This window comes from Aquarana catesbeiana, linkage group LG09 (genome assembly GCF_042186555.1).
Source record: "Aquarana catesbeiana isolate 2022-GZ linkage group LG09, ASM4218655v1, whole genome shotgun sequence".
Classification (NCBI taxonomy): Eukaryota; Metazoa; Chordata; class Amphibia; order Anura; family Ranidae; genus Aquarana; species Aquarana catesbeiana.
In genome coordinates this window covers 6,713,359-6,719,301 of record NC_133332.1, presented here as the reverse complement: position 1 = coordinate 6,719,301, position 5,943 = coordinate 6,713,359, and the positions used below count along the sequence as shown (strand labels likewise).

At 44.2% G+C, this 5,943-nt stretch overlaps 1 pseudogene; it reads left to right on the top strand.

Moving 5' to 3' along the window:
- The first annotated feature begins 5,571 nt into the window (after positions 1-5,571).
- On the top strand, positions 5,572-5,697 carry LOC141109102 (U2 spliceosomal RNA; annotated as a pseudogene).
- The last annotated feature ends 246 nt before the right edge of the window (positions 5,698-5,943 follow it).

Here is a 5,943-nt window from a genome sequence, read left to right as displayed (position 1 = left end):
GTGCGATGCTGTACCCAAATAAAATTGATAGTGGTATTTAATCACCACTGCGTTTTTATTGTTTATTTTCTTTGTGCTATAAACAAAAAAAAAAAAAAAAAACAGCAATTTAAAAAATAAAACAATATTTTTTTACTTTCTGCTGTAAAATGTATCCAATAAAAAAATTGGAAAATTCGAATTTCTTCATAAATTTAGGCCAAGTTTGAAAAAAAAAAAAAAAAAACAATATTTTTTACTTTCTGCTATAAAATGTATCCAATAAAAAAATGTAAAAAAAAAAAAAAATCAAATCTAATTCCATCAATTTTAGGTCAATATTTATTCTGGTACATATTTTTGGTAAAAAAATGAATTCCCAATAAGCGTATATCGATTGGTTTGCGCAAAAGTTATAGCGTCTACAAACTATGGGATTTATTTCTTTTGAAAAAAAAAAAGTTTTTGCTTTTTGCTATACATTAAAATCATATCCAATAAAAAAATGTAAAAAAATCGAATTTCTTTATCAATTTAGGCCAATATGCATTCTGCTACATATTTTTGGTAAAAAAAAAAAAAATCCCAATAAGCGTATATTGATTGGTTTGCGCAAAAGTTATAGCGCCTACAAACTATGGGATATTTTTATTTATTTTTTTACTAGTAAAGGTGGCGGTCAGCGACTTATAGCGGGACTGCGGACATTCTGACACTAACTGACACTTTTTGGGGACCGGTGACACTAATACAGTGATCAGTGCTACAAAATATGCACTGTCACTGTACTAATGACACTGGCTGGGAAGGGGTTAACATCAGGGGCAATGAAAGGGTTAACTCCATTCCTTCTCCCTTGTCAGAATGGGGGTTTGCCTTGTTTACAGATCGCCGTTCTGCCTCTATGCCTGATTATCGGCAGGTGCCGATGACGGGGGTATGCCCGGAAGAGTCAGATCATATATATATATGTGTGTGTGGTTAATATTTTCTTACAGCTTTCATAAAAATAATCCTTGGTGATTCTTCCATGAAGGTTCTTGTTCAAGCACTTCCTGTTATAGGGTGACAACACTCTTTCCCCATCCTCACACTGTTTTCCTGTATTGCCACCCTTCCACATGCACTTCTGCTGGAAATTAGAAACCGCATCCTCTTCATATCAGGCCAACAAGGAATATCACATAAGATGGGAGGACCTGCACCACCTGGTAGTGTCACTGTGTGTCCACCAGCGGGTGTCTTGCAGCAGCCAACAGATGCCAGCAATCAGTCTCCACCTGATGATGGCCGCTGGGAGGGTATTTAGCTCCTCCTCTACTATTTCCTGGTACACCAGTGTCTGCACTTGCCCTGTACCTTGTCAGAAACCATCAAATCAGGCCGAGACAGAAGTACAGTTAAATCACACTTGTTTAATAATAAAAGTAAAAAGAACAAACGTAGTCAAAACATAGCCAAATTTCAGTAACCAGAAGGGATAGTCAGCCAAGCCAGAAGTCAGGGATTAATGTAGTGGAAGAGCAAGCAGGATCTGGAGCCAGAAGGGATGTCATCAAAGCAATTCTTTAACAGGAACGCAGGAGAATGTCTCTGTGATGTTGACCAAGGCGAAGGCAGAGAACCTCTGGACTGGACGGCTTAAGTAGGCAGGACTGACGAGCAGGATATCATCAACAGCTGAGTAACTGTGGAGAGAAAGGAGCTGGCAATTAGACAACAGCTGAGCGGCCAGCTCAGAGAAGGAATGGCTGAGCCCAGCCCTGACATACCTATATCCTGTACCCTGCTGCCTTGTACCTGTTCCCCTTGGCCCTGATCCCGGTTTTGGTTCCCCCTTGATGACTGTTACTTGCATCTCTGATATTACCCTGTTTATCTATGTTTCTCTTTTGTAAATATATATATATATTGTATTGTAGCTAGGCTGCTTGTTAGGTATTTTGTCACTTGGTTTATTGTCCACTTATATCGTCACGTTTGCTGTTTTTTCTGTTTGCTGGTGTTTGGATGAGTTTTGTTCCACGGCTAATAAACGTACTTAAATCGTATATAGTCTGGTCTCGGTTTTCTAGGTGTAATTATGCAAATCTGACCATCCCTGCTGCTGGATGCCTACATTCAGTATCTCTAAAATAACACTGAGGCCTCAGGATATAGTAGAGGAGGAACTAAATACCCTCCCAGCAGTCAGCATCAGGTGGAGACTGATTATTGTGATTTGCGGGACACCGGAACTACTACCTTCCAGTTGGGGAACCAAAGTACCACCAGCAGGTGATCCAGGTTCTGACAGAAGGGGTTTATCACAGGTAATGTATTTGGGCTTGGCGCTACTTTGATCCATGTAGGGCATCTTCCTTCCTCCGCAGGCCACCTGAGATTGACCCCTTCGCCTAGTGACTCGGATTGTTCGTGATATCCTGGCTGGTAAGCATCTGACTCCAGCCCTGATGAAGATCCTCTTTAAACGAGTTGAGTAAGTTTGCATAGTCACTGAATGTGGGAATTGGGGGCATGTATTTGGTGAACTGTCCTGGTAGTTATTGACCACTTTAACCAGTACGCCCAGGTATTCCCAACCAAAGACCAACAAGCTTCAACTGTAGCCAAAGTTCTTGTGGAACAGTTCTTTGTCCACTATGGCCTGCCTCAGCATATCTGTTCTGATCAGGGAAGAGACTTCAATAGTAGGCTCATCAAAAGACTGTTGGATCTCCTGGGCGTTTAGAAAACCAGAACAACACCCTATCATCCTCAATAGGATCCCCAGCATTTGGGTGTTGGTAGGGCTCCCTATTCATTTCATTGGACTGCCCTACCCGCGAGGGAGTGGAATCGCTTGCAGCTGAGAGATGGGGTGCTCTACCAAAGGGATCGATCAGACAACCATGATGACAGATGGCAGCTCCTACAAGAAAAACACAGAGAGACCTTACCAGTGGTGGCCGGTGGGGTTTTTTGGGGGGGCAAACAACCCCCCCAGGCCTCTGGTGGAGTGGCACTGCCCCCCTCTGTGGCACTAACACATCCCCCCCACCACCTTCCTCTGTCCTTACCCAGGATGCGAGTGGTGAGAGAGCATGGCAGGCACGGGCAAAGCTGTTGTGGTGACCAGTGTCCTCTCCTGGAGCAGCTTCCGTGGTGTCTCCTCTCTCCTCCTCCCGGCACTAGACGTCCAATAGAATCGCCTGATATTTTGGCCAATCGGGAAACAGGTATCATACCTGCTTCCCAATTGGCCGGGAGAAGGCCACACCTGGGTGGGCTCCAGACGCAAAGCTCTGCGTACTGAGTCCGCCCTATTTTGAAGGCTATTAGAGCCTATGGCTCTAATCGGGTTCTTCAAAAAAAAAAACCTGGCAGCTCTAATTCATGTGACCCGAAAGGGGCCGGACACATGAATAGGGGGCGGCCGTGGATAGATTTATGTTATGCATGAATCTATCCACTGCATATAGGGGGTGAAGAGGATAGGGGTGGTGGTGCCTGGGTGCCCCTAATGGACGGGCCACCCCTGGACCTTACTAAGAGCTTTACATGATGAGCATGGCCACCTAGGCCCAGAGAGGATTCTCAAGCTAGTCTGAGATCACTTCTATAGGCCTTGGATGTGAGCTGAAGTCGAGGGCTCCTGTCACTCTTGCCCAAAAGATTTTACCAACCAAAGCCGCACCCATAGACCATCTCCAAAATCAAGGAATTGGTGTGCATTGATTTCATATGTCTAGAGCAGGGGTAGGCACAGCTGGAGTGCCGAGGTTGCCTACCCCTGGTCTAGAGCCTGACTGGAGTGGGCAAGGAACTGTCCTGGTAGTTAGCGACCACTTTACCCAGTACGCCCAGGCGTAGGGTTGCCACATCATCCCTCAGAACCTGTGTAATTAATATGTGTCCTGGATTAAAGGGATGATGTGGCAACCCTACCCAGGCGTTCCCAACCAAAGACCAACAAGCCTCAACTATATCCAAGGCTCTTGTGGAAAAGTTAAGGGTAAGTTTGCATAGCCACTGAATGTGGGAAACGGGGGTAATGTATTTGGGCTTGGCGCTACTTTGATCCATGTAGGGCATCTTCCTTCCTCCGCAGGCCACCTGAGATTGACCCCTTCGCCTAGTGACTCGGATTGTTCGTGATATCCTGGCTGGTAAGCATCTGACTCCAGCCCTGATGAAGATCCTCTTTAAACGAGTTGAGTAAGTTTGCATAGTCACTGAATGTGGGAATTGGGGGCATGTATTTGGTGAACTGTCCTGGTAGTTATTGACCACTTTAACCAGTACGCTTAGGCATTCCCAACCAAAGACCAACAAGCTTCTATTGTAGCCAAAGTTCTTGTGGAAAAGTTCTTTGTCCGCTATGGCCTGCCTAAGAGTATCCATTCCGATCAGGGATGAGACTTCAAGAGTAGGCTCATCAAAAAACTGTTGGATCTGCTGGGAATTCAGAAATCTAGAAGAACCCCCTCTCATCCTCAAAGGGATCCCAAGCAGGAATGATTCAACCTGACCCTTTCTTTTTTTCAATTGCACTGCACCAAACTGCATGGTGCTGGGGCGAGATGTGGTTTGGCACACGCAAAAACACACGTTTTGCTGATGCATGGCAATGCCATTAAGAATTAATGGCGCCTGTGCCTCTGTTAAAGAACAGCACTTTTCGCTCACGTGTCCGGAAAAAGGACGATTTTGTGCACGTTCCAGAGGTAGAGTTGCTGTAGGGTATGTGATTGTTATTTTTTTTTCTCTTACCTACAGGGTATCTGTGGAATTTTCACATTGCTCGGAGCTCACGTTGAAAATTGCCATCGCTAGGCTTTCAGTGGCGGAAGAACAAATATATAGTTATTTAACTATTTCAGGTGTTTATTTTTCATCAATCAATATTTTTTGTTTCTCATAAATCAATACAGCTTCTCACGAAAAAACATCATTCTGTCTCCTAGCAAATCTCAAATGGGTCAGAAATATAAAAATAAAATAACAAGAAAGAAAAGCACATGAAGTAAATAAATCTGACATGTGCAAGAAAAACTTACTGAATCTAGTACATCATTTTTGTTAAAAAAAATGGATAAAATACCAAACAACAGACAATTTACAGTATTATGTACTGTAGTTCTAAGTATAATGCACTATATGGCCAAAAGGCTGTGGGCACCCAACCATAACATCTATATGATTTTGTTGGACACTCCAAAGCCATAGGTAAAAAAAAATATGGAGTCAACAGCTTTAACAGCCTCCACTTCTTCCAGAAAGGCTTTCCACGAGATTATGGACTCTTTGGGAATTTATGCCTATTTAGCCAGAAAAACATTTGTGAGGACAGGTACCGATGTTGGATGGAAATATTTGTCTCACAGTTGGCAGTTTAATTGATTCCAAAGGTGTTCAGTAGGGTTGAGGTCAGGTACTGATAGTGGATGAGAAGACCTGACTCATAATTTCATTCCAATTCACCCCAAGGGTGTTTGGTAGAGTTGAGGTGTGGTACTGATGTTAGATGAGAAGACCTGGCTCATAATCTGCATTCCAATTCACCCCAAGGGTGTCCCGTAAGTCTGGAACTAATGTTTTTTTAGCCAAAATGCCACTTCTCGACCTTCTGGCTAAGATCAAGTGTAGTATCTGTTCTTATCAGTTGCCTGGAGGTGGCGCTTGGTTTTGTCCCTGATCTACGGTGAAGTGGATTAGGGGTGGCTATGCAAAACCTCTGGGCGTAAAGGCAACCTGGGCAGTTAGAGATAGCCGAAAGGGGAGCCTTCTGATGGGGATGGAGAACCACTGGGTCCGGTTGAAGGGTTGGGTCCCTGGCCTTCTGGCCTAGATTGGTGTAGTTCTATCCCCGGTCAGTTTTTCGGGAGTGAACACCGGCTCCCCTTTGTAAGGGGGGGAGGAGAGCGGTTAGTATCTCCTGAATGTAATTAGGTAGGAGTGGTGGGAGCGACGGTTGAGCCTTTT